This window comes from Anopheles coluzzii, chromosome 2 (assembly GCF_943734685.1).
Source record: "Anopheles coluzzii chromosome 2, AcolN3, whole genome shotgun sequence".
Lineage (NCBI taxonomy): Eukaryota > Metazoa > Arthropoda > Insecta > Diptera > Culicidae > Anopheles > Anopheles coluzzii.
In genome coordinates, this window is record NC_064670.1 from 70,139,398 (window position 1) to 70,149,542 (window position 10,145).

General features: G+C 40.9%; 1 protein-coding gene across 1 annotated transcript in view; it reads right to left on the reverse strand.

Annotated features, from left to right (window-relative positions):
• Window positions 1–10,065, reverse strand: part of LOC125906649 (uncharacterized) — a 53,589-nt gene extending 43,524 nt beyond the window's left edge. The window contains exon 1 of the mRNA XM_049606429.1: window positions 543–10,065. The gene's annotated coding sequence lies outside the window, so the exon portion shown is untranslated. The remainder of the gene's footprint in view (window positions 1–542) is intronic.
• Between the last annotated feature and the right edge of the window lie 80 nt (window positions 10,066–10,145).

The following is a 10,145-nucleotide window of genomic DNA, read 5'->3' on the forward strand; positions in this document are numbered from 1 at the left end:
ATGAAAATCATTCAAATTTAATATTGAAAAATTTAACCAAATGTCCATGCATTAAGTACACGTAAGGCCGTAAGCAAATACACGACGCGCGTTTCCGCGCCTGCGCTAAGTGTTATTTTGTTTTGTTCTACATGTTACTTAATGTTAGTACTACCTGCAGTATCATTGATTGGTTTTTGTATTATTGTTTTGTGAATGTAAAACATGGGTGAAGTAACTCGGTCGACAGCATCTCTGCGTTGTCGAAAGCAGTGTTGGACGTTCCGGTCTGAACCTAGTTAAAAAGTTCCGTTCTTTATGTAGACCCGCCATGCAATTGACAGCGATTTGCGAGGGCGCGCGAGGGCTCGCACGCCATACAAGTTCACCGCCCCAGAGCCCTCGCATTAAAGAGCTTGCGAGCCTTGGTAGTTTTTTCACACCTGCCGCCATGCAATTTACAGCGATTTGCGAGGGCGCGCGAGGGCTCGCACGCCATACAAGTTCACCGCCCTAGAGCCCTCGGATTAAAGAGCTTGCGAGTCTTGGTAGTTTTTTCACACCTAGTTTTAGCAGTTATAATTATAGCACCTCGAGAGCAGGTATAACAGTGCGATTTGTAGCATACTAAACACCTGAATTTGACATTTTAGTTTTCAAAAATCCACAAAAATTTAAATAGTGATCTTTTCGCTAAATACTACCGCACAAAATATAATTCTTGAATAAAAATCAACGATTTTTTAAAATACCGTAAGATTTCGAGTACATGAAATCTTTCGCAACCCTCGCATTGTTTGACGGGCGACCTTTATGTTCCGATCTTTCCGTGCTTTCCGTTCACCCCGTTCCATTCCGGTCTTTGCCGCTTCAACATTGTTAGCAAGGTGTTATCGTTCCGTTCTGTTAAAAAAAAAACCGGGTTGATACGGCTGTTGTTTGCTGCGTGCAAGATTCCTGTTCACTCTTTCTCGCACACAGTAGGGTAACTGTACCAGTTTTCGGCAGTGATGATACTATATAAAAAGGGCGACAGGACAGATGCCATCAACTATCGAGGTATTACGTCTTTTTGTGCCATTGCGATGTTCGAACGGTGTCAAGGTGTTCGAACTAGTGATATACAAACATCTGCTATATGCATGCCGCAGCTAGCTAAGCCCGTATCAACATGGATTCGTGCCAAAAAAGTCGACTACCACGAACCTGGTTGAATTTGTAACCTATTGCACTAGTCAAATTGATGCAGGAGCTCAAGTCGATGCAATTTATACAGATCTGAAAGCAGCATTCGACTCTCTTCCTCACGCAATTCTTCTCGCTGAACTCGATAAGCTAGGATTTCCATGCTCACTTGTACAGTGGCTTAAGTCTTACTTAATTAATCGCACATACATCGTGAAAATTGATACAGGGTTTCGAATTATATAAGGGAATAGTTCAACCACTTAGGGGAATGTTGCAAATCGGTAGGGGAATGTTGCAAGCAAGCTGTGGATGTTTGCAATCACTTAGGGGAGTGTTGCAATCGATTAGGGGAATTTTGCAAGCGTACTGTGGAGCTGTCATCAGACGGTGGGTGTATATCCCTGCAAGACTGCATCGAAATCTTCTGTTCGTGGTGCAAGCGTAATGGACTGACTATCTGCATCGAGAAATGCTTCTGTGTGTCATTTTGTGTATGCAGGAGCCCAATTACTGGTACCTACTTCATGGACGGCACTGCAGTTAATCGACAAAATCATACCAAAGACATGGGCGTTTTTCTTGTTTCAAGTATGAACTATAAACAGCATATCGATGACGTTGTAACCAGACGAAACCAACTCTTTAGCGTGGTTATCTGGATAACTAATGAATTCCGCAACCCCATGTGCATCAAAGCTGTCTACAATAGTATCGTTCGTTCGGTTCTGGAATATTCGTGCGTAGTCTGGAGCCTAACTACTGCTTCTTCAATTGCTCGACTTGAGGCGATTCAACGTAAGCTCACGCGATATGCCCTACGCCTACTTCCCTGGCAGGATCGCAATAATCTTCCTCCGTATGCTGCGCGGTGCCGTCTTCTAGGCCTTGAACCTCTTTCGGTTAGAAGACGCAATGCACAGTGCTCTTTCATCGCTGGTTTGCTAAATGGCTCTGACTCATCGCCTTTGTTGCATCGAAACGATATCCGTGCACCATCCCGAACACGTAGGTCTAGAGAGACTGTTATGTTACTTATCTTAATTAGGCCATACGGCCCGTTGAAGATTAAACAATAAATAATAATTAAATAATAATCGAAAGAAATAAATATTATATTCATCGTTCAGAAATATCAAATCTTAAATATGAGATCGACTCGCCTTTCGAGGAATTCAGTAAAGTTGAATAAACTCAGTATATAACGATAATAACAACAGAATTTTAATATGTTTGCGGAATACTTATAACTATAATCCCTAATCGCAGGAGAAGGTGGAACCCGATTGGAACAGTTTGGAAGTTTATCGCTGGTAGCCCAGACGCGAATGACCTTAAGATAATAAATTCAACAATTAACCAGCTCATATCAAACAATAATGCTCAAATAATTATAAAAAGCGAACTGACAACACACCTAAACGAAAGTTTAGAAAATGTAAAGAAGGCTATAACTGTTTTAAACACCTCCACGATGAAGGTGTTAAAACCAGTTATGATTTAGATAAATAATTTATTAATATTGTTATGAATTTAAAATACTAGTCAGAAAAAATTGCATTCATAGTTGAAAGTATAACTCTAGCTAAATTAGGTACAGTATCGGACAATAAGATAGGACCCTGTTGTTTTCAACGCACCGTGCACTTGTTTTACCACGTTACTTGTGTTACTGTGTTACTGTTACGTTACTGTGTGTGTGTGTGTGTGTGCGTGTGTGTGCGTGTGTGCGTGTGTGCGTGTGCGCGTGTGCGTGCGTGCGTGTGTGTGTGTGTGTGTGTGTGTGTGTGTGTGTGTGTGTGTGTGTGTGTGTGTGTGTGTGTGTGTGTGTGTGTGTGTGTGTGTGTGTGTGTGTGTGTGTGTGTTAATGTATATTTGCGAGTGCGCGGGTTTGTGTCTGAAAAACGTAGCTTGCCATGATGTCATATTGCGTTGAAAGTATTCTGATGATGTGTGTTATCATGTGAAACAGCGTGCGTTTACACTTGGATAAAAACTAAAGTTTGCATCGACAGCAGCGCTTGTTCCTCGGACGAAAACGCAGGTGTGCTGGTTGATGAATGTGCATGCGCAGCGATGCGAAATGGACACGCGCACAACAGCAATGAACTCGACATTCCCTTACTGGTGTTTCTCCAGTGCACACCATTGAAAGGCCTGCGTGCATCTCTGCGTTGAACGTTGTGTGCGCATGTTAAACTTTGTGCGTGCATTGAGCTGGCGCGCAGTTGTTCTTTTCAATAGGCGTTTTGTTTCATGAGCGCGGCAGTATTCTGTTCTGGTTTTGAATGGGTTGATGCTCACTCGCTTTCTCATTGATAGTTTTTATCCATACACATGTTTTCGCTGCTAAACAACGATGTTATTCATCACGTATAGAAGCAGAACGCAGGCAGAGCACGGGATCAGCCGTGTCCAAGTTTTTAACCAGCGCGTTTTTGACGGACCAAGCAAGCAATGTTAGTAACAATGGGTCGAGGTAAACGTTGTACCGATTATCAGCGCCATATGAAAAAGCGAATGGCTGCTGCTGGCATTAAGCGCAAAACGATCGAGTTCGTAATGGAACGAACGCGCACTTTTGTCGCAAACGCGCTTCGGACATCCCAAATGTGTTTGGACAACCGAAACGCGCTTGGACAACCAATACGCGCAAGTCAACCGGACGTCCTCAGAAGACCACGGCGAAAGAAGACCGTAAAATTGTTCATAGATCGAAAAAACACTGATCGCGAGGGCAGTGGTCCTGCTTATTACATCAAAAACCTAACCCAAAACACAGAAAAACTACTAACAAATCTATCCGAAACGACATACTTGTGAAACAAACACACACACCAATACACATTCAAACATACATACACACACACATGCACACACACACTCACACACACACACATGCACACACACAAACACATACAAACCACACCTAAACCTGCCCCAACGGGTGCATGCTGCGTTGAAAAAACTAGGGTCCTATCATTCTGTCCGATACTGTATCACTAACGCACGTTTATTAAGCGAAAGAGAACTGAGCATGATTACTGCAGATTTAAAACAAAACAATACACCCATTCATACATTAATAGAAACACTATTGTATACAACTACAAAGGTCGCAGTAAATGATAACGAACTTATTTTGATTATAACTTCTCCAAAATTAAGATTTGTAATTTTTAGGAAGATGCATATTTACGCACTTATTAATACAAATAAGAAAATCTATGTTTCTCATCCTTACTTCGTTTCCTACGAATCCCAAACCTACACCGTATCCACGTGAGACAAGCAGTTTTACAACGAAGAAGATCTATTAGAAATAGACGACGAATGCATAGCCAAACTCATCAATGAACAACCAGCAAATTGCGATAACGTTACATACCCAGAAACAGAAGAAATCTTCAATTTGGACATGACACATATTCTCCTCAGCTCATCAGCTAATTTTACCTTCGAATCTTCTTGCGGATTGAAACCGAGAGTTCTTACCGGATCGTTTCTCATTACATACTCGAGTTGTAAGATTTTCATCAACAGCACCTTAATATCAAACACCAACATTGATACTCCAAGCACACCCATACACCTACCAATCTATGGAGTAGCAATTGAACAAAAAGGCAAGATAGTAAATCTGAGTGTTGAACACCTTCATACGTTACATACCGAACTACGAAAGGAGATAGCACACATCAAATTAGAAAACAATAGCCTGAACTGGTCATGGAAATGGTCTTTAATCTCATCGATAACTTTGCCAGTAGTGATAATCGTCATTGTAATCGCTCATGCCCATCTGAAGAAACGGAATACGTTTTCGTTAAATTACCCGAAACATTAACTCACGCAAGTTTTATAGGGTAAGTGTACCAATAGTGGTGCAATTTGTAGTGACACAGATGTGTTTTAATGGATTTACTGAATAAGACCTGTCGTCAACCCACACCCGGAAGATAAAGCTTGATTTGAGGTTGATTTTTTCACTCAGCCAGATAAGCGAATTTTGACCTTTGTTTGGTAGCTACATTACTTACAGAAAACTGTCAAAAATATCATCGATAAAATCTAAAACGAACTATTAGCCGGCATCGCGAATAAATGAACTCTTTTTAACAGTCGTTTAAAGTTCATTTTGGTTTAACCGAGTTCATTTGTTGTTCATTCCTGTTAAAATAAACGACCGTCAAAACAGTTAACGACTGCTCGATATCGCATATAGGCAAACACGGGGAAAAAAATCGAGCAGTATAATTAAACGACTGTTAATTTGTATCACATACGCTCTTGACAGTCGTTTGTTTAACGGCGGCATAGGACCAGTCGTTAAAATTAACAAATGAACTCAATGCGTTCGCGATGCCAAATTCTAGCAATTTTTAACGACTCTGGTTAATTTTTAACGACTGTTAATTTTAAACCAAATCTTTCGCGATACCAGCTATTGTTATTGATTTTATAACTATAACCACTATAGGAACATGCCTGTTTTGTGTACCTATAATGGCACTATGGTAAAAAACATTTAAAAATGCATATATATGGTCAAAAGACCAATAATGGGTCCCTTCACGATTCTAGTCAGTTTTTTGTATGGAGTTTAACAGTTGGAGGCTGAAATCATGTAAACACTCCGTACAAAACCACACAAAAAACTAGCCTGCAATTTTCAGTGTAGATTATTTTAGCCTCAGAGCGTTTCTACATACACCGAGACTGCAGCTGAGAGATGGCTGTGAGAGAATTGACAACCGGTTTCTCACGCTGGTGTGTGTAGAAGCTCTGAAAAGCGCCGAGATGAGACTTTTAAAATGATGTTGAAAAAATCCATTTTAATCGCTAAAATGAAGTCAAAAAAGTTTCTTTTACTTTTTAATAATATAATCTACGATTATTAGACAGCAAAAATGCAAACTATAATTGATCGATCGCTATAAACTGCCAATTCAATTTTTTCTCAGCTCCATCGTTCTTTGCATGCCGAGGAGAATTCTCTCACCGAAAATGCTGTCAGACGCTGTCAAAGCATGCTGTCAGTTATTTTCTCAGCTGCATTCTCGGTGTATGTAGAAACACTCTCCAAGCTAGAATTAGATTCGAATACCTGCTCGAAAACACGGTGTTGTTTACATTTACCCCAAGGTGCATTAAAGAGATTACGTGGTGGAATCTAGAATCAAAGTGTATGTAGTTCAGGTGGTCTCATAGCATGTTTTTTATGAGCAAATTTGAATATCACTTTTTAACAGAACGAGTGAAAACTTTTGCTCAAACGAGCTTTCTGGAGGCTTGACGAATACTCAAAACACTCTTAAAATCTTCATTCAGAAACAGAATCGATCAAAATCAGCCTTCTAAATTCAAACACCTTGAGATCAGCCCACTTGTATATTATATCCACTTAGATAGCTGCTAGAAAACTGCTATACAATGCAAACAGCTGACAGGCTGAAATTTCAGCCTACGAACTTAAAACGGAAAGGACCCCAATTTTAGTAAAACAATAACATTTCATAACAGTCATGTTGAAAAACTAGTAATTGAGTGGTTATGTGGTCATTTAGAACGTTAACAGAAATATGAGTTTCGTTATGAAATCCTAAGGATTTTGGAAAAATGTTGACACATTTCACAAAATAATCGATTTTTCGGTCACTAAGTAACGGAATGGCCCCATTTAACTTTTAACCCCTTTGTAAAAGGCTAAAGAACATTTCACACTAACGTAAATAACTTAATTACTTGTAATTTTCCGTATGAACCGCATTTTAGTGCAATACCACCACTATTGGTACACTGGTGGACATAAAAATAGGAACTTTTTTCTGTGACCGAAAGACATAGTTCTTGTCAGAAATATTTGGTAGCCCTGAAAAGGACTGTTTAAGTGGTTGTTGGGAGGAGGTGTTGCGGTGTTCCACTGAGCGAAAACACATTCTAACGGTCAATCTGGTGACCGTTATTCGCTATCACTTCCTGACAGCGTTTGGCCATATCGCCGATGAGATTACGGCATTCGCTTCTGTCTATGCGTTCCCACATAAACTTGCAGCGTGTCCATAGATCATCGGCTGAACGTGCAGGCTGGTTCTTAAGCTGACGCTTGAGAGTTGACCACAGATTTTCAATCGGGTTGAGGTCAGGACTCAACGCAGGAAGCAACCCCACACCATTACGTGGCCGCCTCCGTGACTAAGGGTTTTTATCGTATTTTTCGGATGATACGCCTGATTAGGAAAGCGCCAGACGTATTTAATACCGTCCGAACCATCCAGATTGATTCTGGACTCATCCGAAAAAATGATTTTGCTCCACCAAAAGATGGATGCAGCTAAATGTTCTTCGGCAAACCGAATGCGCGCTTCTACGTGGTGCGGCTGCAGCTTACGAACCTTCCTCGGTCTCCGGGCACAGAACCCAGCGGCGTGTAAACGGCGAGACACCGTTTTCGCCGAAACTTGCAAACCAAGCTCCTGCTTGATACGAGTGCAAGTTTTGAAAGGATCCGCCCTGATCATCTCAACAATCCGCGCGTCAACGTCGGCCGTTGTTTTTCGCGGACGACCTGTCGATTTACCCGTAGCCTCGCTACGAATGGCGTTGTCAACAAACGTCCGCGAACGGCCGAACGCCTTGCAGATTGTCTTGATTGGCACGTTCTCACGATACAGCCCCTGAATGTGTTTTCGCTCCTCTGGTGTGCAGTGCTTTCCGCGACCCATGATGATTTTGTAGAATTTTTAAACAGCAACCTTTCACCTTGACCACTGATGGAAGAATGAAGCACAACACGGTTTGGCTCTCCTTTTATACTGCCGCAAAACGCTGCCGGCACTCAAAACTCAGATAAGTAGCGCACCAAAAATGAGAGTATAAAAGGCAAAATTCGGCTATTACAAATTCAGTACGCCTCGAACTGTTGGCGATGACACACCTAGTGTATGCAAAAAAAACACAAAAATTTTTTTTTCCTATTTTAATGTCCACCAGTGTACTACCACCACTATAGGTACATTTACCCTATATGGAAATTTAAATTAGAAAAATATATATATAAGAAAGAGACAACATAGGTATGAGACACGCGCGCGTTGAAGTGGACACTCGGGATCTATTTGGGGGAATTTACGGTTTGCACACGGTCTGGGAGGTCACAACAGGATTCACTCATTGATGATTGTGCCCTAGAGCCAACCATTGGCACTAGTGGAACTGGAAATATGCATGTTGCAGTTGTGTTCCGATAAGTAGTGCGCCGGATCTATTTATTGGTTCTTTGCGGGCAACGTAAAGGATGCTAGGGAATACCATTGTATTCGATGGAGTATGACCCGTTTTTTCTTGATGAAACTATGTTGGTCATCTAGGGTGTGCGTATGACTCGGACGGTTCCTCTGAGAGTTTTCCGAAGCCACCACTTGCTCGTTTTTTTATTTCGTAACAACTATTATAGTAGAATTATCTTATAGATACTGTCGTCCTTCTCAAACATGTATTGGGGTAAGAAGTAGGACTTATCATCATCATCATCATCATTTCCGTAGTCTAGTATTACGTGAGACTGGGTGACCTGTTTTGTTTTGAGTCGAGATGTCCCCCCCCCCCCTCCCCCCGACGTTCAGGCACCCAGTTTCCCAGGATACCCACCACCCTTCTGGTTTGCCATATGCCACCATCCGCCCAAGGAGTTGGGTCAAGCCCGTGTACCCAAGCCTGGATATGTGGTGGCACATCCCAACTGACATTTTATAGCACGAATAATCGGGAATTCGAGCAAATTCCCTTAAACTGGAGCCTTAAACTTCCCTTAAACTGAACTAGTTTAAGGGAATTTAGAAAAAGTCCTTTAAAATCAACTGTGATGCGGCTGTTTCGTTACTTTCTTCTAGATTCGCTCGGAAATGGTGTTTCCTATCGTTATAGTTGGTCATGTACCCATTTTATATTTTAAAAATACCCATTTTTTATAGAATAACGTCACACAAAATTAGTTTTTGTTTTTCATCAAATAACCATAGCTATGAAGAAAAATGAGCTTGACGGCATTGTCCATTGATATAGAAACGTCTAATTTACCAACACATCAAGTCTTGGCGCTTGCAACACACTTGATCACACACAAATTCACAATTTTAAGCGTATCGAGTACTAATCGAGCAGATATGGGAAAACAATTTAGAGCAAATGTCACTTTGCTGTGGGATGTTACCACTCTACACGACGAGGACGCGTCGGAGTAGGAGTTGGATGGGAGAGCCTGTATTATCCCTCGGGGGGCTTCGGGGCATCCCATTGCAGAACGGGCGCCAAATACGCCCAATAGCCCAATACTGGCGAGATTTTTAGTCGTTTTGCATGCAATTTTAAGACTTGCGTCCAACCTGGATTATACATTCTTTTGGCCTTAAAATTTAAAACCAATTTCATTTGATCTTTTTTTGCCAAAATTTCGTCAGGATTGAAGCTCACGTCGGATTACGTGTAACGTATTTTAAAATAGAACATCATTAAAATTTGAAACCAATTTCATTTTGTCATGCTCTTCTTTCCCAATCGAAGCGAGATTTTCAGTACTTTTGTATGCAGTTTTAAGACTTGCGTCCAACCTGGGTAATAAGTTCTTTTTGCCGGGAATTATTATTTGGCGTGCATGTATTAGAGCAACCTTCTCGCATAGTATTTAATCCCACTGGCTTTTCTACTTGTATCATTTATACCTTACCACTACGCTTGCACTTGGCAACTAAGAGTTTAGTGCCTAGTAAATTCATCAATCACTATAGTTTATTTATAGACCAGTAAAATTCGTACACATAATAAAAAGAATAAAGCTATAAAGGTTGGACCATAGGTAGACCGGAATAACAATATTTCTTTATTCACAAAGGCATCACATGGAAAAACAAAAAACAATCAAATCACTGGTAACACAATTATTTCAGTAAGATAATATACACAATTTATTGGAGTATTATATA